Here is a 21,708-nt window from a genome sequence, read left to right on the forward strand (position 1 = left end):
GCCCAATGACTGGTGCAGCGGCTGCGTTCTTGCCACAGCCCCGCCTAGGAATGCCCTGCCCCCGGAATGCCCTGCCACGCCCCCTTCATGCCCCACCCAGCCTCATTGGCACTACGCCACAGTTTGAATCCCACCACCATGGGAACCTGTTACTAAAATTTTTGGATCCCACCACTGCTCTGATTGCAGCTCATCTGCCCACCATTTCCAGCTAAAAATACATGAATAAAATTAGCTTTCAGTGCTGAGTCAGTGCACGTGTTGTTTCTCCTTTCTGTTTTGTTTTGAAGGAGGTGTCTTCGAAACTATAACGACATGATATGAGAATTGGCAATGTGTGCCTATTTCAAATCAACACCATTAATTATAGTTATTTCTGGCCGCTGGTTCTTACTTACAAGTCTAGTTTGTTACAACCGGAATGGATTTGGATTCTCACCAGTAGAACTACAACCAAAACATCTTGTTTGTGACTAAAAGTGTTTGGTGTTCTGTTCATGGATTCAGCAGAAAGAGAGACTAACGGTAAATTCATATTGCTGTCTTCTGTATGGCAATCTAACTTCTTGCAAATAACTTAAATGATTAATGACCATTATCACTTATCAGTTTTGTGGAAGCTTCCAATTGTTTGTTCAGATTGCTGAAGCTTTCCATAGCATGGAGGTAAATAACATTCCAGTAAGCTTCCATTAAATGCACACAACACTTAGCAACCTAACTGTACTCCTACTGTCTCTCCATACTGAATAATTTAGGAGAAACAGACTCCTAGTCAAAACTTAGATAGAATTAAAAAAATAAAAGGTGGGAGTTCAAAAGTAGTTCTCTCTAGTCAAAGAACTCAACAGTTTCAGTTTTCTCCCCATAACCCTTGCCAACTTCCAATCACTTAAAAAACAAAACAAAACCACCAAGCTTTATTCTTTATAAACAACTTACCACAATGGGGGAAGAAAACATTTGCACTTTTAAAAATGTTGATGGTAGTGTTTTGCCAGAAAATTAAAATGTATGCTGAAGCTGAAAAAAAGGCCATTTCTTTCAACCCCCAACTCTTTGAAAGTTCTTTGAATCCACTGGTTAGATTCCTCAGTTTGTATAAGCCACATCCCCTAGCTATATTTCTACAGGGCATTGTACAAACTCTTCATATAACTTTGGGGTCATGGTGAGCTGTGTTTATGGAGCCTTTTGTATAGCCGCAGGCAGAGTGCTGGAGAGTCTCGTGCTTTCTTCAGTTCCGACCGTAAACAATAGCAACAACTTCTTACTCCTGCCCAGCTGTATTTAAAGCAAGAGGATAAAGTCTATTTTTCTCCTAAGCATTACTTTTTATTTTCTGATTAGAAGGTGGAGATTAAGGAAAGAAGAGGAGGAGACTCTGGCTCATTCCACACATGCAGAATAATGCACTTTCAAACTGCTTTCAGTGCTCTTTGAAGCTGTGCGGAATGGCAAAATCCACTTGCAAACAGTTGTGAAAGTGGTTTGAAAACGCATTATTTTGCATGTGCAGAAGGGGCCTCAGTGAGGATGTGATGCAATAAAGCTTGTCTTCCCATGCTGCCATGTTATTCAGGGGAACTAATCTCTCTAGTGTAAAGATCAGTTGTAATTCCAGGAAAACTCCAGGCCCCACCTGGAAGTTAGCAACCCTATGTTATATACTCCCCAATCAAAAGAAACCCTGAACCTGCAGTAATCGCCCTTTTCTCCATTATTAATATGGTTATGTGCAATGGGGTGCCTAAAGGTGTGAGTGAGTGCTTACTGTCATCAACCGCATGCAAAGTTTTCAGTGGAAAGGTAAATAAAAATATTGTTAGTCACTGTCTGAGTATGTAAAAGCATTGGATGCTGCCAGGATTTTGTTTTTTTTAAAATACTAACAATCTGTACTCTCCTGCTGGGGCCCAGCCATTTCCCCTCTCATAGAAAACTGGAGAGAAGTGGACTGAGGGGCGCCAAATTCCTTTGTCAAATCTGCTTGAAATTTTGAGTACCTTTAGATTAGAAGGAGGCTTATGTTATGTGCAAATTTGGTACAGTTGTCTGTAAGAACAGTTGAAAGGGTAGGGGAGAGAGGATAGACGGGGGAATGGGATGCCACCTCCTTGCAAGTTTCTTGCGGATGCCCATTTGTATTCATATAGTTCCCATGAAATGCTCTATACTCGTGTGACAGCTCTGAGAGGCACCATTAATATGCAGTGCGTCCTAACATAAGCACTAAAAGCTATTGGAAAGTTGCGTGCCCATTGTGGTTCAGTGGCAATAGCGCATATCTTAAGGATCATTGTTCAAAATGGTATTTGGGAAAGTGTTAGTATGTGAAAGAACGGTTATAGTAGCTTCACTAAATGCTTATTTAAGCTATTACAAGCGGTACATTTCCCTTCTACTGCATTTTTATTTGACAGTCTCAGACAATGTGGAAGAGAACTTGTTTTTCTACATCCACTGTACCCCTGGTGTTCTATTTTTCCACAGAGCCTATCCCAACCAACTCTCCAGTCCTCTTTGATTTCTCAGGAAAATCCCAAACTCCAACGTGGGTGGAATTTTCAAAAAGTCGCACTATGTAATGTATGCAATATATTTTATGGATGCTGCATTGCTATTCCTGAAAATAGAATAGAATGTCTCTTGAGCTCTTCAAACAGCAGTTTCAATTTCATATGGAAAGAAAAAGTCAAGGTCAGGTTTATTATTTCAGAAATGTAAATATACAGTTCCTCTCCCAGCAGTACCACCCATCAGTATGTGTCAGTGGGTGTAGCAATTAGAGTGCTGGATTTGAACCAGAGAGACCTGGGCTTGACTCCTAACTTGAGATATTTTATTATTTATTATTTATTCCATTTATACCCAGGCCTACACCAAAGTCCCAGGGCGGCTTACATAATATGAAACAGTCACTCTCCTTCTTGGCTTAAGGTACTTCATTGGGTTGTAGTGAGAAAAAACTGGATAGCCCAATCCGCAAATGCAGTGTGAGTACGTGCAAGTTCAGTCACGCTGCTGCAAAATTGTGACATCTGTCTCCACCACTTTATAATCTTCCGTTTAAATTAGCCACTAAAAAGCTGTTCTGTAAAATATGCAAAATTAATGTGTATTGATTTTGCATGCCTTGGATCCCCACTTAATGTGAGTCAGCACGGCCTGTCATGTCTTAATTTACCACTGCTGGCATTTGGGTTAACTTGTATGTGAAAGAAGAAGAATGATTTTGAACCCAGATAAAGGGCCAAATGTTAAAGTCACTTATAATTCCAAATAGCTCCATCTGTACAGTATAATTCCACAGTGGCTTAATAGATCAATGTGTGAGTAACATTTACAAGACAATCCTAAACAGAGGTATACCCTTCTGAACCCTTTGACTCTAGTAGCCTTAGAAGTGAATAACTCCACTCAGAACTGCATCGTTAGGTTTGTGCTAAAGAAAACTAGCCACGCTTGGATCCTGGAGTATATGTTATGGAGCAATGAATGAAAAAGAGAAAGATAATTTCACTCCACTCTAATCAGCAATCACCCTCCACCCCCATTATGTCAACAGGGCAATTACAACTAAAGATATTTTAAAGCCTTTGTTTTATTGATTCAGATGCTATATGAATAATTACCTAGGGCGGTACTGTAAGATCCTATTGAGTTGTTCCATAAAAGATAATTTCCTCTGTTGTAATAATTATAAATGGCACCATTTTACACTGTCATGAACAAACTATAAATCAGTTGAGTACAGGAAGGTATAAAGCCTTTAAGCTGTAGTACAGATTCATTCCTTTAGTCCATAACAAACTCTGAAAGAGAGTATTTCATTTGATACATGCAGATCCTGGCCTAAATGATAAGTGCAGGCCCTGGCAATAACAACACAGTGTCAAGACACAAAGCATATCTCCCATGCAACTTTGGGTTGCAAGTCCAATATAATTATTTCTTCCTTCTATATTACGTCCCTCCTCGAACAAACTCTGCAGGGAAACAGATTGTTCAAGAACCTCGTAGTCAGATTTATGCCAAAGTAGAAAAGCTTGTACTATGAACACGTTAAGCTGCCTTATAATGAGTCAGATCATTGGTCTGTCTAAGAAGAAGAAGAGTTTGGATTTATATCCCCCCTTTCTCTCCTGTACAAGACTCAAAGGGGCTAACAATCTCCTTGCCCTTCCCCCCTCACAACAAACACCCTGTGAGGTGGGTGGGGCTGAGAGAGCTCTGAAAAGCCCAAGGTCACCCAGCTGGCGTGTGTGGAAGTGTACAGGCTAATCTGAATTCCCCAGATAAGCCTCCACAACTCAAGCGGCAGAGCTGGGAATCAAACCCGGTTCCTCCAGATCAGAGTGCACCTGCTCTAAGTCAGGACTGTTTGACTGGCAGTGGCTCTCCAGGATCTCAGATAGGCATCTTTCATATCACCTACTACCTGGTTCTTTTCACTGGATGTAATGGGGACTGAAAGACCTTCTGCACACAATGCAGATATCTACCACTAAGCCGCAGGCTCAGGATATTGACAACGATGATTTTGAATGTCCATAACTGTGGACCCTCAAAGTCCAGAACTCTGAAATGTTGGTACTGCTAACATAAACATTCCTCCCCTGACAGGCACCCTCAAATTTTCCCCAGATTCTCCCTTTAAATCACCCCCCCCTTCTGAATGGATTTAACGGGAGAATCAGGGTTTACAGACCTAATTTACTGTTTTTCTTTGAAATAAATATTCAAAAACATTTAACCTACTGATACCTTAATTAATGTAATTTTATTGGTATCTATTTTTATTTTTGAAATTTACAGTAGCTGCTGCATTTCCAACCCTCGACTTATACGCGAGTCAATAAGTTTTCCCAGTTTTTTGTGGTAAAATTAGGTGCCTTGACTTATACACAAGTATATACTGTATACATTACATGTATGTTATACAAATATATGACTTATCTTGAATTGGGTTGTTCCCCTCTAATCAACGAAGAGCAGAATCTTCCTCTGTCCCAAGAAGCGAAGGAGGCTCTTTTTATCAAGGATGACTTCATGTACCAAGGGAAAGCTCTTCTTTTAGCTAAGCAGACTGTTAGGATCCAGTTCTTTGTAAGGGTGAACATCATATAAATTGTGTATCAAAACCATACAATATGCACAAACAACACAAATGTCTTCCTTAATTTAATTCATGTCCCTGCTTTCTCCACAGTGAGGATCCAAAGTGACTTATCACCTTTTTATTCTTGCAACATTCCTATGAGGTAGGTTATTCTGATAGTGTTTGGCTGGGTCTCCTAGAAAGCTTCTATGGCAGAGTGGGGATTTAAACCTGGGTCCCCCACATCCTAATCCAACACTGTAACCACTACACCACACTGGCTCACAAAACCAATGGAAAAAAGCAGAGCAAATTAAACCACTGGAAAAAAAAACCTTCATTGAGAGAAATATTAATAACTATAATATGAAATTAAATAGAGCCATGTACTCATCTGCAGGCTGCAGTGTTCTTAAGATGTGCCAGAGATCTCAGAAGCATTTTCCCCAGTGCACAGTGGAGTGCTCTAAGCCTGATGGGTGAGTTGCAGCATGAAATCAGAGTTCTGAGTTTGGTCCAGCCATTTCCATTACTGAACCAAGTGACCCAACAAGGGCAGTAGCCAAACCTGAACTAGACTGGAGTGCAAGATGCTTCTCTCATCAAGGGGGTAAGAGAACGTACCTGAGATGAGTGCAAGGTTGACAAGATGCCACTGCCATGGCTGGATAAATTGCTAAATGCAACCTGTGGTCTCCCACTTGCCATCACTATTCTAAATAACATATGAGTAGAATTTTTAGAACCAAACAAAGCAAGCTTTAATTGCCGAGAGACTTTAATATTCCACTCTCACCTCCATGTGAAAGCTTAATGCTTTTAATGGATCTGTGCCCTTAACAGCATGAGAGTCATTTCCTTATATATTTGTCAAGGCAGCTGTCTCTGTTCTTTCCCTAATGAAGAGGAATGATTAACACAGCAACCAAAGTGAATATCAAAATATTTTTGGCTTTGGAGCAGCCACAGACATTTTGTAGGACTGTAAAGATTCTGGTAGCTTGGTATTGTGTACTCCGAATACTGTTTACATGTCTACATGTTGCAAGTATATAGGTGCATAAAGGCCAGTTATTTGTAATTTAATTATTCTCAGACATCTTCTTTTTATTATTACTTTTTTATCCTGCCTTTCCTTCAAGGAGCATGAAGCAGCATAAGTCCCCCCTCCATTTTATCTTAATAATAACTCTGTGAAGTATTTTATTTATTTTGGGAATTCATGTGCCGCTAGAGGTGTGAGACGAGAAAATTTTCATTTATAGTTTCAGATCTGGGTTTTGTGGTATGTGTGTGTCTGGGGGGGGGAGATTATTCTGTTTTGCTTATTTTTGAGTAGGACATAACTAGGTTGGGAATACAAGTGGTCCTTTAGGTTCTTGAGTTCAGGACCACTATTCTCCATGGGGAAAGTATAGAAGGGTCTGAGCAAGCTGTTTATAAAAGCAATGGCACCAAATTTGGCTAGAATGCAGTCCTTTCTCTATTCGAAAGACTTCCTAAGTTTAAAGTAAATTGAACAGAGGGGTTTGATTTTACAGACCTCTAAAGCAGGTTACTCTGTGCAGCTGCTCTTTTCTCTACTGATTCCTAAAATGGTGGTAAAATGGCAGCCCAGCAGGAGAGTTCCAGCCAGATGTGGTATTTAAAACACCAATAACAACAACTGTGCATTCATTTAATTTTCCTACTCTTATACTGAGTAATTGACATTTTAAAAAAATGCCTCATCTTTCTACTGAAAACTCTGAATTTGCCATTTTTTCCTTGCTGTGGTCTGCTCATTCCTTTCACAAAGTGAAAGTTGCCTGCTTCACAGACCCCCCCCCCCCCCCCGGCATTCCTTCCAGTTAGTCTAATGTTATTCCATAACAGGGACTATTTCCAGAAAGTGAGGGGCTGGAGTGGGTATTTTTGAACTCAGTGACACCAAATTTGCATAGAGCTTGGTGCTGCCTGTCCGCTAAAGAACCCCCAAGTTTCAAGTAAATTGCACCACACAGTCGAATTTTACACGCCCCCCCCCCCTCCAATCAATAGGTTTTGTCAGTTCTGGGTTGGGAAATATCTGGAAATTTTGGGGTGAAGGGAAGGATGTAGGGAGGGACTTCAGTAGAGTATAATGCCACAAGTCACAAGTCTCTCCTGTTTCAACCATTTTCTTTCAGCTTCTTGTCAGAGAGAGGATTTAAATATATCTCCATTCTAACATGTTAACCACCACATCATTAGCAGGAGAATGGGAGGTGGAGGGGAGTCTCATTGGATTTGTGCCAATATGCAACGTCACATCCAATGCAAAACCAGATGTGGTGACATCACATCAGTGTGGCGTGACTTGTTCAACATTGCATCAACATGACGACCATGCTTTTGGTTTTACACCACTATTTCCCTTGGCAGTGGAAATAGCAGTGGAAAGGGATGGATGCTAGATTGGGAGGTATGGTAACTCAACAAACATTTTCAGTCCTATTGCATTTTTTCTGTCAGACAGGGATTGAAACCTTGGAGTGTGGGTACCAGATGCAGTGAAGTCATTAATGATTAATGAGAGATTTGGGTCAGAAATCCTATGTCCTGGCTCATTTGCTCAATCAGTACCCTCAAAAGCAGGGGTGGGCAATTATTTTTTCCATGGGGCCGCATAAAAAACAGAAAATATTGTGGAGGGCTGGGCCAAAAGGCAGGGGGGCGAGGCGCTTTTGAAAACCCCGCAGAAGCCGGCAGCCAAGGCAACCAGCTTCTGTGGGGCTTTCAAAGATGCCTCGCTCCCCAGCATGGCAGGGGGGCCAGTCAGGGTCATCCGGCGGGCCGGATGTGGCCCGCGGGCCGTATAATGCCCAGGTCTGCTCAAAAGCTAGCTGTAGCTTCTTATTTGAAGTGTGCATTGCCATCTAAACTACTCCCCTTTAAGTCTTGAGTCTAAAGTTGCTTAACTGCACCACTAGACTGATCAGACAGGCTGGACTCCATTCAGCTTGTTTTGGCAGGTTGCACCTTCTGACCTTGAGCATTATTTAGTCAATAACTTCTAAATAAAGGTGTCGAGCCAAAGCTGCAATGCTTATGAGCTGCCCAATAAAATCTTGGTATTGCCTAGGGGCGAGCGAATGTGCTTGCTTTCATTTCTTTTTGTATTTGTTTATATTTTGTCAGCACTTTCAGTTCTCTGGTTTTCCCTGTTGAGTTTGTTGGTTCATCATGCATTGTGTATGCAAGCTGCATATTTCTTATATTCAAGAACAGTATTTATTTGTATGATGCACGCCATGTATATGCATTAAGTATAAAGATTTGTTTATGCATTTACGCATAACACTGAAAAAGGCACGCAATTTATAGGAAAATTCCATGCAAGGAAAGAGAAAACGGGGCGAAATCAAGAACCATGGGTTCAGTTCACACAAGGAAGAAAGGAAATCATCATGGAAAGTTTCAGCAATAATAAACTGAAAATCATCCTTGTATTGCTAGGGGCCGCAAAACACTCTCATAGTCCACAATGGAGTGCAGAGTCACATTTATTCAAAGCACAGAAATCAACTCACAAAGCCCAATACATTTCAAAGCACAGACAACCCTTCCGCAGAAGATGCATAAAATTAACTCATTTACAGAATGGGAAACATGGTGTGATTTGTTAAAATCAAAGGCCTCTTCAGCCATCTTTGAAATGATAAAATGAAATTAAAATATTAACACATCTACAAAGCCAGAATACATTACTTCCCATGTGGGAAAGGTCAGGATAATCTTGATGCCATAACCATCCCCCTTAGGAAAGGTGATGGTGCTGAAAACAAAGAAGAGACTGATCTAATATGAAACAAACCTTGAGAACTGTGTGTTGACAGTATTCTTTGTATGTAGGATTATAAATAGGTATTATTTCATTCCAAGGCTAAAGGTCAAATATAAATTAAAACTTCAGAGAAACTTCACCCAAACAGATATCATAGTTGTTTTGGAAAAGTAAAAGAGCTTGGAGGAAAAGTGTATGTGGAAAGAATATAAGCTTTGAATAAACAAAAAGGTTTCTCTTTTAGCAAAATCTGTTACTGTAAGACGAGGCATCCATGCAAAACTATTTTTAAAAATACTTAGTAAAATAGTTATTGTGCGTATGTTGAGAATAGGTGAAAGTGGAATAAGGGAGCAAACACAACATTCAAGAGAGTTGTGAATTAAAAGGATCTCTTTTAATTAAAAGTAGGCATAGATGCCCAGATCACTTTCATCCCACTTACGTACTGGTTCCCCCCCCCCCCCCCCCCCCCCAAAATGGATATTCACTAACTTTTCCCCAGTTGGGTAAATTGTAACTTTTGGATGGGGAAATTTAGACCAGGAACATGACACTGAGGAAAGGATTAGTTTATAAATTCCAGATCCCCCCCCCCACACACACACACTTTTCTCCACTGCAAGGAGTCTCAAAGAGGCTTACAAACTCCTTCCCTTCCTCTCACCACAACAGACCCCTTATGAGGTAGGTGAAGACAAGAGAGTTCAGAGACAACTGTGACTAGCCCAAAGTCACCCAGCAGGCTTCATGTGTAGGAGAGGGGAAACAAATCCTGTTCACCAAATTAGAGTCTGCCGCTCATTGGAGGAGTGAGGAATCAAACTCAGTTCGCTGTTCTTAACTATACCGCACTGATTCTTAATGGAGGAGCAATGTGGGATAGCAAGTCTGGGGGTCTAGAGGAAGGGAAGGAGTGTGGAGAAAAGTGGGGGGGAATCCAGGAAAAAAGGGGGAAGGGGAAGTTGGCGGGAGAACAACAAGGCATGCAGGATTTAAACTTACTCCTGTTGGACTGGCAGGAGTACTGTAGATAAGAAGAAAAGGACCCCTTTAAAGTGCAAATAGTGTAGGTAAAGGGGGCTCTGCGAGTGTGGTACATTTCTTGTGTATATATGCATATCATAGAAGACTGTTCCTCCCCTATTATCTGTGTGATTTAGTCTGGTCCTACTGGGTGGAGCTCTTGTTTTCTGTTTCTAGTTCTTGTTTATTAGCTAGTTATTGCAAGTAAAAGCTGTTGTTTTGGACCTGCTTGTCTCTGCTGAATGGACCTGAGAGAAGTGCCTGAGTGAGTATCCAGCCCAATCTGTTGTATAAACAGAAAACTGCAGAAAACCTCACTGCAAAGCAAACAGCCTCCGGGCAAGCAGTAAGTGCACAAAAGCCCTTTGTGTTTTGTGGTTGCACCAGTATTTGTTTGGTTTTTGGACATTGCAGATAGGTTTTTTTTAATTAAGCACAGAGGTGTCTCAGTTTGTTCTGCTGTTTCCAAAACACTATTAATATGTTCCACTTATATAATATTGTGTTGTAATCTATTTGCTCTTCTGCTGGCCAAAAGGGAAGGATGACATTCTCGCTCGATTCCCTTCCTCATTGCGACCCCAGCCCACGTATCTTTTGATCCATTTAGCACCTTTCTTTACCAGTGCAAAAAACTGCTAAGATCCAGCTTGTTGTTTGTAAGTGGTGTGTAGTCTTACATAATCACTGGATCTATGTTTGCAAGGTTTTCTGCTGTGGTGGGAGACCTGTCGGCCATCCTTGTTGCCAGTTGCCACTCAGAGTAGTGGTGGGAGAAACATTAAAAGATGCCAGTGTCACATATAATGAAAACAGGGACTTGACATCATGTCACCCTAGTAATTTCCTAGAGTTCCCAGAAATTCCTTGAGTGGCATGGTATCACTTTTGGTTGCACTATCTTTTCTCCCCAAGCTTCCAGTTGGTTGCTAATAGCATGGCAATCCTAACTAGTTCTAACTTTTCGACCAATAGAAAAATCTGAATAGGAAAACATTTAAAAGGAAAAGATACCATTCAATAAAAGAAAAGTGACCATTCAATAGAAGAAAGTGTATTTCTGTTGAAGTCAAAGGATTTAGCAGGGTCTAATTGTGCTTGGGGTTCTACTGTGGAAGAAAGATTTGATGCACTTCCATGAAGATCTTAAAGGCCAAAACCTCAGTCTGCATCTTCAGTGTAGCACTTTTCAAGAACCACTGTTAAATTATATTGGATCCTTATTGGCTCTTTATTAAAAAGGAAAATGAACTTTCATTTTACATTAAGTATTCATGCATTAACAAATATATTAAGGTTATTGAACAGTAACTCACTCATATGATAACAATATTTTGCTAACACTTTAGGTGCTTTTAATATAAACAAGCTGTTCTTAAAACAGACTTTGAATGTCATGGAAATAGTTTTGGACCTGAGAGGATTAAGATAGTTCCTGCTCACTTGTTTTGACTGTCATAGAAATAGAATTTTCTAAACATTGTTTTGTACTTCATAAACAATATTTTAGCAAATACATTTAGCAGTCAGGGGGTTGTAGCATTAGAGACAGGAAATTTATACATGGAAGAAATATATATATGACAGCTTTTAAAAAATGGAGTAGATTTCTTCTTTAGCAGTAACTTCTATCTGAATTCTATGCATGCATTAATGAAAGATCCAGGAATATTACATTTGAAAGAAGTAAAGATTACCAGAGCTTGAACTATTTGGACATTATAATAAAGAAAGATGAAGCATAGTGTAGCATAGTCTATCAGAAAGGAATTACTGAGACACTCCTCAGATAATGAGAGCTTCCAGCTGGAGTGTATTATGGGGACTATGTCATATGGTCAATTTGTAAGAATCAAATACAGATCAAATACAGTTGTTCTAAGTATAGAGATGAATCTAGAAAGGTCTTTCAAAAAGATATGTATTGCAGACAGCCAAGGGGAAGACAGGTAAGATGAATAGGGAAACTGTTCTGCTCATCTGCCATCTATCCTTCCACCACTCGATCATTACTAACTATAGCCCACAACTAGGATTGACAAGGATGTCAAGTGTTGGGTTGCCATCTTCAGGTTGAGAAACTCCTGGAGATTTTGGGTGTGAAGCCTAAGAAAGACTTGGACCTCAGGGCCATTGAGTCCATTCTCCAAAGTATCCATTTTCTCCAGCGGAACTGATCTTTAATTTGGAGATGAGCTATAATTCCAGAGGTTCCCTGGATCCCACCTGGAAACTCCAGTCCTTATCTACAACCAAAGAACAATGAGAAGCAGCCTATTTTTCATAAAGATTCTATCTCAGGGCAGAGTTACTTCACAGGGGAGAGTGGGTGAATTAATAGCCTGTGGCATATGACATCTTGGGAAGGGCAGAGCTTGCTTATTATCTTTACTGGCTGGACAAAGCCTTGAATGGATTTATTTAAAATTAAGACCCTTCCCACTTCACCTTACATTTGAATGTGGCAGACTTGTGAATGATGGCCCTGTCAGGTATATTTTGGCTCTGAGTCTTTCCTTATTTTACTAAACCTGATTGATATCTATTTTGCTGGGTAGTTTTTTCTAATGCTTTTACATTTGGCTTCAAGCCTTGGAGTAGTCTTTTGGGGGGGAAAAGTCACACATGCTCATATTTATTCAAAGCTTATATTCTCTTAACACACACAGTAAGTATTCCTCTGAGCTCTTGTACTTTTCTAAGCTAACAAAGACATCTATTTTGCTGGGCAGTTTCTCTAATGTTTTTATTTCCATGTGACCTTTAAAACCAAATAAAGGACAATATGACCTATACACAATCGTAAGGGATAATATATGAAAATGTACTCAATATACAGGTGTCAAGGGTTTTTTCATATTAAATAAAGCCCTTTATTTTCTGTAGCTTACCTCTTTTAAGGAAGAAATTACAATTTGGAAATATGTGTGGCAGCAAGAAGATTCTGAGTTTTCTAAATAGATTTTTTTTCTTGTTTGTAAATATAAGTGCAATTCTAAACACAATTGTACCCATTTAAGCCCACTGACTTTAGTGGAGTAAGTTAGAAAAGTGTAGCTTCTGCTTAGAATTGAATTGTTAAAAGTTCTAATTTAATTTTTATTCATTTCATTACTGGTCTTTCAGACATGCTTAGTGTTATGAGCACAGCAAATGATGACACATCTTGCCAGTTAGAAAATATAAGGCTGAAATCCTATACACTCTTACCTAATAACAGTAAAACTTGCTTCCAAGTAAACATGCTTAGGATTGCCTATTAGCTTGATTTATGACTATCAATGGATTTAGAACGTTGTAAATCTGTTTAGGATTGCACTGCCAATATATCTTAAAGGCTAGCTATCTGTGAAGGATTGATTCCCCAATAAAGGGTTCTCACTGGCCTGAAGCCCAGTCACACTGTTCGAGCTCATATCTCTGCTTTGGATATATCATTTTCTGGGCCTACTTGTAGACTATTCTCATTCTGTCGTCATTGTGGGAGCTTCCTGTCTTCCTAGGCAGCAGCCAGAATCCTACGCTATGCAGGACAAAAGTGCTTGCCAGAGAAAACTTGCTGGCCTGCTCCCTTCCATTGCAAGATTAGGATGCCTAGTGAAGTTTATCCAAGGGTCAGTGTCAATGGATACTCAGAAATAGGATGGGGCAAAAAGTAGGGATCTGCAGGGTGAGTGATCAGCTAAATTCACCTGTCCTCTTTCTGAGGTCATAAGAACATAAGAACATAAGAAAAAGCCAGCTGGATCAGACCAGAGTCCATCTAGTCCAGCTCTCTGCTACTTGCAGTGGCCCACCAGGTGTCATGTGCTTCCTACAAGCAGGAAAAATGTTAGGATCTAAGACAATGTCTGGCCACACAGGAAGTCTAACAGATGAAGCTTCATCTTCTACAATCCAGGTGTCTGCATAATATTGCTACAAGACAATCCTAAAAAGAATAACAGCTTTATTAGTCAAATGACTTTCAGTGGACTTAGAAGAGTGTAAACTCTCCTTGGGTTTGCACTTGTAGTTTTTGTATAACAGTTCAATGCATTTTATATCCTATGTTTTGATAATCCTAACAACACCCTTGTAAGCAAAGCCAATATTGTCATCCCCTTTCTAAAGAAGAAGTGGCGGGCAAGGCAATGATTGACAGTGACTTGCCTAATGTCACCAGAGGTACCTCCTTTCTCCACAGTTCATGTCATTTTCTAATTGTTAAATGATGAGTGTGTCACATGGATTAAATTCCGTTTTCATAGATATGGGCTCTACACCTGTGCATTAGCTGTGTGAACCTGAAATAAGCAAGGAAATAAACATTCAGCATTGCATGATTTTATGTTGATTTTATTTAGGCCCTATAGTAACTACGGGATGGAGGTGGGGGTTACATTGCTGCTTGCCATTGCCTGGGATACCCACATCAGTGAATTGTCAATCCACCTTTGGAGAAAACAAGCATGCTATCTTAAGTGACCAACCTGGACACAAGCAGCAGTTGGACAACTGCATGGTTTCAAATGGAATATTCCAGCAACATCTTGAATTATTTCACTAAGGTCTTGGAGCTACAGCTATATCTGCAAATGCAGTTCAAACTAACATTAAGACCAATCCTATATTCTTCAGTGTGACAACATTACATTCTGCAGAGTCTTTTTGCAGGGTGGATTCCAATGGTGTAATACCTGATGGGTGTCTGGGACAAACATTTCCACAGCATGGTAGGAGCTGGATTTTCCTGACATTCACTTTTGTATGAGGAATATTAATTAATGTTGAACACCCTCCTAGCTACCAATAGAAAATACCAACTTTCTTCTGCTCAGTGCAGTCCCCTGTGTAGCATGGCATTTTGAACATGAAGTTCTCTCCGTCCATCTCTTCAGGGGTTGCAGAGGGCTGTTGAGTGGAATTCAGTTCTGAAGAGCCTTTAAGGTGGAGATGTTCCACCCAGCATATGGTTGAGAACAGTGACAGCTGACCTCACTCCCTTCCCTTCCCTTCTTCCTCTTTTTTATTCCTGTCCTCCTGTCTCTGTCCCCTAGAGCAGCTGTCACCTTCTTGGTTGTTGTTGGTCTCCTGATTATAACTCTAAGCCAACTTTACCACTGAGGATAATCCCACCTATATGAGAAGGTTGCACAGTTTTAGAATGCCATCTGTGAAACTAAAAATGGGATCTATGGTTTTAAAATATATGTTTTAATTTTGTATTCATAATTTATTATAGTTGGGGGCTGCTCATAGCCCAGCTTGGTTGCGGAAGGACAGGGTACAAATTAAATGACCATAATGTCCAGGCAGCTGTGTAATGCTGTCAGATGCACGGGACTGTTGGTGCACGTGGATCATTATGAACTAAAAGGGAATTTTAAAAAACAGGTGAACCTGGGTGATCATCAAGAAAGCTCAGACGTACTAATTCCAAAGTAACCCAAGGTACATCACCAGCCAGCTAGTATAACTCATATTTAGGATACCAGATTCCACCCTGGACAAGACTTCCATTCTTTTTAAGAGCTCTGAATCAGAGTACAAATTGCTACACTGCATCAGGCCAGTGATTGATGGCAGCAGACAGAGAGGTTGATGGACTCACTGAGAATTTATCATTGTACAAAAGAGCCTGCAGGAAAGGAAACGAGGAAGTGAACATCAGGTTTGGAGCATCTTATTCCTTGGGAATGAGAGTGTTGGGACTGCAGCCATACAGAGCAAGTTTCATGAATTACTGGAACCGGCATGACATTTGAAGAATATGGATAAAGAGCTAGTAAAAAATTACCCTGTATTTGTTTACTCTGGGAAAGAAAATATCATATGGCTGCACACCAAATTGTCAAATGTGAAAAATGTGATGCTTCCAGCTTCTCAAATACCCAGTCGTTTAATGGAAATGTCAGAGCATTGCCATGTTGTGTGAATGCGAGTGAGAAGGAAGCAATTGCATTCTTGTTCTCAGAGGATCAGTTGATTCTTTACAGCCGTGTTTACTCCGGTGTTCCCTTCAGGCTTCCATAATGTGTGAAAAGGAGACTTGAATGTTTTAAAACATGGGAACACACAAGGGACACATTGGTGCAGATACATTGGAAGCCCCATATGCTCATGCTCTCCAGTACAGCATGTTTACTGTGCATTTAAAAACATGGCTCCAGTTGACACCATGAAATCCATAAGCTGCATCTGTGCATGTGAGAAACATGCCACTGTGTTGCTACAGAAAAGGAAAATTTGAATTTAGAGGGAAGCTGTGTGTGTGTGTGTGTGTGTGTGTGTGTGTGTGTGTGTGTGTGTGTGTGTGTGTGTGTGTGTGTGTGTGTGTGTGTGTGTGTGTGTGTGTGTGTGTGTCAGCAGAGCCGTAGTGGTTAAGAGCAGGTACACTTAATCTGGAGAACCAAGTTTGATTCCCTGCTCTGCCGCTTGAGCTGTGGAGGCTTATCTGGGGAACTTGATTAGCCTGTGCACTCTAACACACGCCAGCTGGGTGACCTTGGGCTAGTCACAGCTCTTTGGAGCTCTCTCAGCCCCACCCACCTCGCAGGGTTTTTGTTGTGGGGGAGGGAGGAAGGGAAAGGAGAGTGTAAGCTCCTTTGAACCTCCTTACAGGAGAGAAGGGGGGTATAAATCCAAATTCTTCTAAAGTTCCTACCGTCCTATATTAAAATTACAGGATGGCATGAAGAATGATATAATTGTCTCTGAGAAATACATTTTCACTACTATGATTTCACCTAATACTATTTGTTGGCTCACTTTGCAATCCTAAAAATTCTTACCAGGGGGAAGGCTCCCCTGAATAGATCTCAGTAGGATTCTAAGTAGATCTGCTGTTTATATAAGCAATCCTATCTCAGTCTTATGAGTCCTGTGGCGCAGAGTGGTAAACTGCAATACTGCAGTCGAAAGCTTTATTCATGATCTGAGTTTGATACCAATGGAAGTTGGTTTCAGATAGCTAGCTCAAGATTGATTCAGCATCCCATCCTTCCAAGGTCAGTAAAATGTTTGTGGTACAAGTAATGCTGATGGTCCATCTCCAGAACTTATTATGTTGCCTGATCACTAGGGAAAGTTACTCCCAAAGCAGTTGTAAACATAAGATCTCTATTCAGATTTACAAAAATCAGCCCCTTTCCTTACTAATAATGATCAGGGTATTGGATGAAATTACTTTCATTTCCTCTGTCTGTGGACAGAAGAAGAAGAAGAATGGAACAAGCTTTTAATTTGTAGATTTTTAGCCCCTTGTATCAAATGGCCGTGATGAGACCTGACCTCCAGCACCTTTTTGGGGCAGGGTGTCACAGTGGGCTGCTGTATGGAAAGGATGTTGGGAAAGATCTGGGTCTGTCAACCCCTTCTGCTTACAACTTGCAGAATCTTAGCCAGTGCTCTGGACACATCTATGTACCGAACCATGTAACTGAATTTGGGGATGGTCACTACTGCAAATGAGTATTTAACCACATTGTTTAAACATATCAGAAATTCAACCAACCGAGAGCAGGAGAGAGGAGCACCAACATTTGGCCTGGGAAAGAAATTTTTAATTCGGCTGTTTATAATGAGTTCATGATACTCCTTAACCCAAGCCAACTTTTAATTAAGCTTAATAGAGCAAAAGAATAAAAATGAAGTACTCAAAGGGTTATTATCTAAAGTCTACCAAAAGATAACATGTGACATTTTAATGGGAATGTGCAATTGCAAGTCAACATTTAATCCTAATCCCATGGTGTCTATCAAATATCCATATGCAGTTTTCACTCTGATGCCAACGTATACACTATGGACTCATTCCTTTCGGCTTCCTCCTTGGAAATAACATGTCCGAGGATTTACTTTCTATAATAACATTTCAAGACTAAACATGATAAGACTTGATTATAAACAAGGAACATTTGATCAGGGAAGGGCAGATTGTTCTCCATGCCATCCTGTGCCTTTTGCTCCCTGCACATACTTAGCCTAGGCAGCTGGTAGCAAATATCTTGTACTTTAAAGTGAAAACAAACTTCCCTTTTCCATAATAAAAATAGCATGAATTGGGGGTCCATCAAGGTGGATGTTCGGAATCTAATACCCACTTGGAAACAATGGAACCAACCACAGCAAAGATGACAGATTACCTAATCTAGGATGCAGTTTCTATCAGGGAAAAGGGTCAACTCAGATAAAATTCCCCATGTGTTTTTCTCCCTGCCATGTTGTTGAGGAACACTCTCGCACCATAGAGTTTTGTCCAAATGACAGAACATCCCTGGTGTCTCTTATCAATGTACTGATGACACTTTTCGGATCAGAAGGACGGCACTAGGATGCTGCCAACATTCCCCTTTCCCATTTCCCATCATTTGCCCCCACCACTTTCTAGCTGAGTGTTGGTGGAGAAGTGCCCTCTAAAGCCAGGAGATTTTCACCCCTAGCAGGGGAAGGGCAGCCTTACTTCTGTCCCCCCCCCCCTGAAGTGATAGGCCATCACCCAATAGTGATATTTTTATTATTTTCCCCTCTCACCAGCTACTAGAATGCCAATAGTGTCATACACACACACAAAGATGGTACTCAGTAGTCAAAATCCAGTCCAGGATCGGCACAGATGGTTTTTACTCATGGATGTCAAATCCAAACTGGGATAACAGAACCAACAAAAATCCAGAAGTCTAGGCCCAGGTCAGAAAAGGCAAGACGATACAGATGTACAGACAGCTAGAGCAGCAGCAAACAAACTCATCACTTTCCTGTTTCCCAACATCTTTTAACAGGAGGCTGCCCAAGCAGCTGGAGATAGCCTACACCTGGCTGCAGTGGCGTTTCTCCATAGGGATAAGGGGTACCCCTTGTCCCTGGGCGCAACAATGGCAGTCATGTGGGGGGCGCCAAAATGTCCGGCGGCGGCCCCTTCCCCGCCTCCCCAGACTGCACCTGCATTATGTGAAGCCAAGCAAAAGGCGCCAGCAAGTTGCTTTACATAGCAGTCGGCAGCCTGCCTTAGCCACGCCCACTCTGGACGTAGCCTCTGGGCTAGTCTCACCAATCAAACAAGCCACCAGAGTGCGAGGGCGGGGAAGCTTCGCCTCCCTATGACCCAGCATGCCTTGGTTCCTTCTCACAGTGCATGTGGTCGGAGGTCGCACAAACCTCCTCCCCTGCTGAGTGACTGTAGCAACACATAAGGGAAGGAGAGGTGAGAGGAGGCCCGGGAGGAAGCAAGCAGCGGCAGCAGCAAGCACGTGGCAAAAGAAGCGGGCTCGGGCTTTTGCCTTCCAGTCCTGCCAGTGCCGAATTCCTAGTCACAGCCGCCTTGTGCCACAGGAAGCAGGTTTGTTTTTCCTCCGCCGGCCCATTGCTGCCCCCCCCCCGCATAACAACTCACTAAGGCCTTAGAAGAGGCGGAGGGAGGGAGAAAGAAAGAAAGAAAGAAAGAAAGAAAGAAAGAAAGAAAGAAAGAAAGAAAGAAAGAAAGAAAGAAAGAAAGAAAGAAAGAAAGAAAGAAAGAAAGAAAGAAAGAAAGAAAGAAAGAAAGAAAGAAAGAAAGAAAGAAAGAAAGAAGGGGGTTGCTGCTGGCTGGGTACCGGAGGTGCCATTCGACCTGGTGCACTCGCGGGGGGAGGGGGATGAAGGCACTTCACACGGCCTCCTGTTCTGAGGAGAGAACGAGTTGGCGCCGCGCTCAGCTGGGCCGTCCCTGCACGCTCGCCCAAGGGCGCTCTGGCTGGGAGAGGACTGGTGGAGTAGGCGGCAAGCACATGCTCATGGGGGGGGGGCAGGTCAGCTCCTTCCCTGTATTTAGAGGTGCCCGAATAGGCGGGCATGGGAGGGGGACTCCAGTCCTAGCAGTGCTTGTTGCTTCTCCACTTGTTGCTTCTCCACGAGGAAGGTTTGTTTAGTTTTCCTCCGTGGGCCCATGGCTCCCCCCTCCCTCCCCCCCCCCCCGCATAACAACTCACTAAGGCCTTAGAATTGTAAAATTCGCTTATGGTTTTGACTGGTTGTTTCTGAAGAAATAGGCAATCTCTGGTTTGCAAAAGAAGCTACTACAGAGGGACACATGAAAAGCTAGTCAGATTGGGGTATGGATCATTACTTTCTGTTGTTAAATGCCATTTTCCTTGTTCTTCCCCAGAATTCAATCCTCAGGGCTTCCTTCCTGGTTCTTTCAGAATTCTTTCCCTTCTTTCTTTTCATCCCACCAGCACACTGTCAGGACACTATATATCTTTTCTTTTTCTATGCAACTATTAGTTCTTAAATATACTACTTTATTTTCCTCTAATTGAATCAAATTTTCTGCATGCTAGTTATTCTGCTGACAATGTCAAATAAATTATGAATGATTTTGGCTTAAATATGAGAACTTTTGATCTCTGCAGATACTGACCAAGTGCATCTTCCCTTCTTTTTCCATTTGCCCTCCTGACTTCTCTCTCAGTTTTGGACTTTCCTAGCCTTGCTTTTCTCCTGTCTTCATTTCTCTGTATCACTTCATCATCCAACTTTCTTTTCCGTGCCCCCTCCCCCCCAACTTTTTTCTCAGTTCTCAGCTTTCTCCTCTCTTGGACCACAACTTCTTATCTCTCCTTTTTTAGGCTCTTCTGTCTGCTGATCCCCTTTAAAAATCACAACAGTCTATTCAATAGTAGCCAGACATGTCTGCCAGCCCTGCTGTATAGTGACTGTAAGCAATTGTTTGAGATTTCAACACGAGACTTAGGCTCATTCCGCACATGCAGAATAATGCACTTTCAAACTGCTTTCAGTGCTCTTTGAAGCTGTGCGGAATGGCAAAATCCACTTGCAAATAGTTGTGAAAGTGGTTTGAAAACACATTATTTTGCGTGTGCGGAAGGGGCCTTAAAGACAAAACGACACAAGAATAGTCATGCTCGATCAGCCCATCTAGTGCAGCAGCCTCTTTCACACAGTGGCCAACCAGATGCCACTGGGAGGCCTAAAAGCAGGGCATAGGAGCCAAAGCCTCCCCATTAGGTAACAAGTCAGTACTGGTGTCCAGAGGGTTACTGGATTTGAACATGGAGATTCCATTTGTCTTCATGGTCAATAGCTACTGATGAACCTATCCTCAATGAATTTGTCAAATCTCCTTTTAAATCCAACTATTAAAGCCATCACTATATTACACATTAGCAAATTTTACAGGTTAGTTACTCTTTGGGAAAAGAAGTACTTTCTTTTGTCCATCCTGAATTTAGGACTCTTTGATGGGTGTCTACCAGTTCAAGTATTATGATAGAGGCAGTTCCTCCATCCTGTGCATAATTTTATCAAATCTCTTCTTGCTTACCTTTTCCCTAGACAAAAAGCACCATTGGTGCCAGGCGGCCATGGGCGCACTTGTGGAGTGGTAGTGGTTAGAGCGGGTGCGGGTAGTGATGCAGAACCCTGGGGAAAACTTCAGGGGTGACGGGGGTGCCAGCTCGGCGCCTTATGATGAGGGGGCTGGGACAAGGAAGGACCAAAGTCCTGGCAGGGAAGTTGGCAAGCGGGAGTCCCTGGCGGGAGACAGGCTGGCAAGGTTCCCACCCTGTACCAAACTAGGAGTCTTCCTAGGGGGGCACTTTGTAGGGGGGACACCCTGCTGGGAGGGGGCTCAGACAGGCACAGGATATAGCCGCAGATTGCCTTTATTACTGATCCCCAACATATCCTGTTAAAAAATTCAAATAGTGAAGTGCTTAAAAATTACGTGGATGGAACTGTGGTTCCCTCTTCACCTCTTCCCCAGCCAACCTCTTCCCCAGCCCTCCTTGTAGGAGAG

At 41.8% G+C, this 21,708-nt stretch overlaps 1 long non-coding RNA gene across 1 annotated transcript in view; it reads left to right on the plus strand.

The window, feature by feature from the left end:
• Positions 1 to 418: 418 nt before the first annotated feature.
• Positions 419 to 21,708, plus strand: part of LOC125429699 — a 117,561-nt gene continuing 96,271 nt past the window's right edge. The window contains exons 1-2 of the long non-coding RNA XR_007244029.1: positions 419 to 525; positions 5,502 to 5,580. This is a non-coding gene — a long non-coding RNA (uncharacterized LOC125429699). The remainder of the gene's footprint in view (positions 526 to 5,501; positions 5,581 to 21,708) is intronic.

The sequence above is a fragment of the Sphaerodactylus townsendi genome, linkage group LG03 (genome assembly GCF_021028975.2).
Source record: "Sphaerodactylus townsendi isolate TG3544 linkage group LG03, MPM_Stown_v2.3, whole genome shotgun sequence".
Taxonomy (NCBI): domain Eukaryota; kingdom Metazoa; phylum Chordata; class Lepidosauria; order Squamata; family Sphaerodactylidae; genus Sphaerodactylus; species Sphaerodactylus townsendi.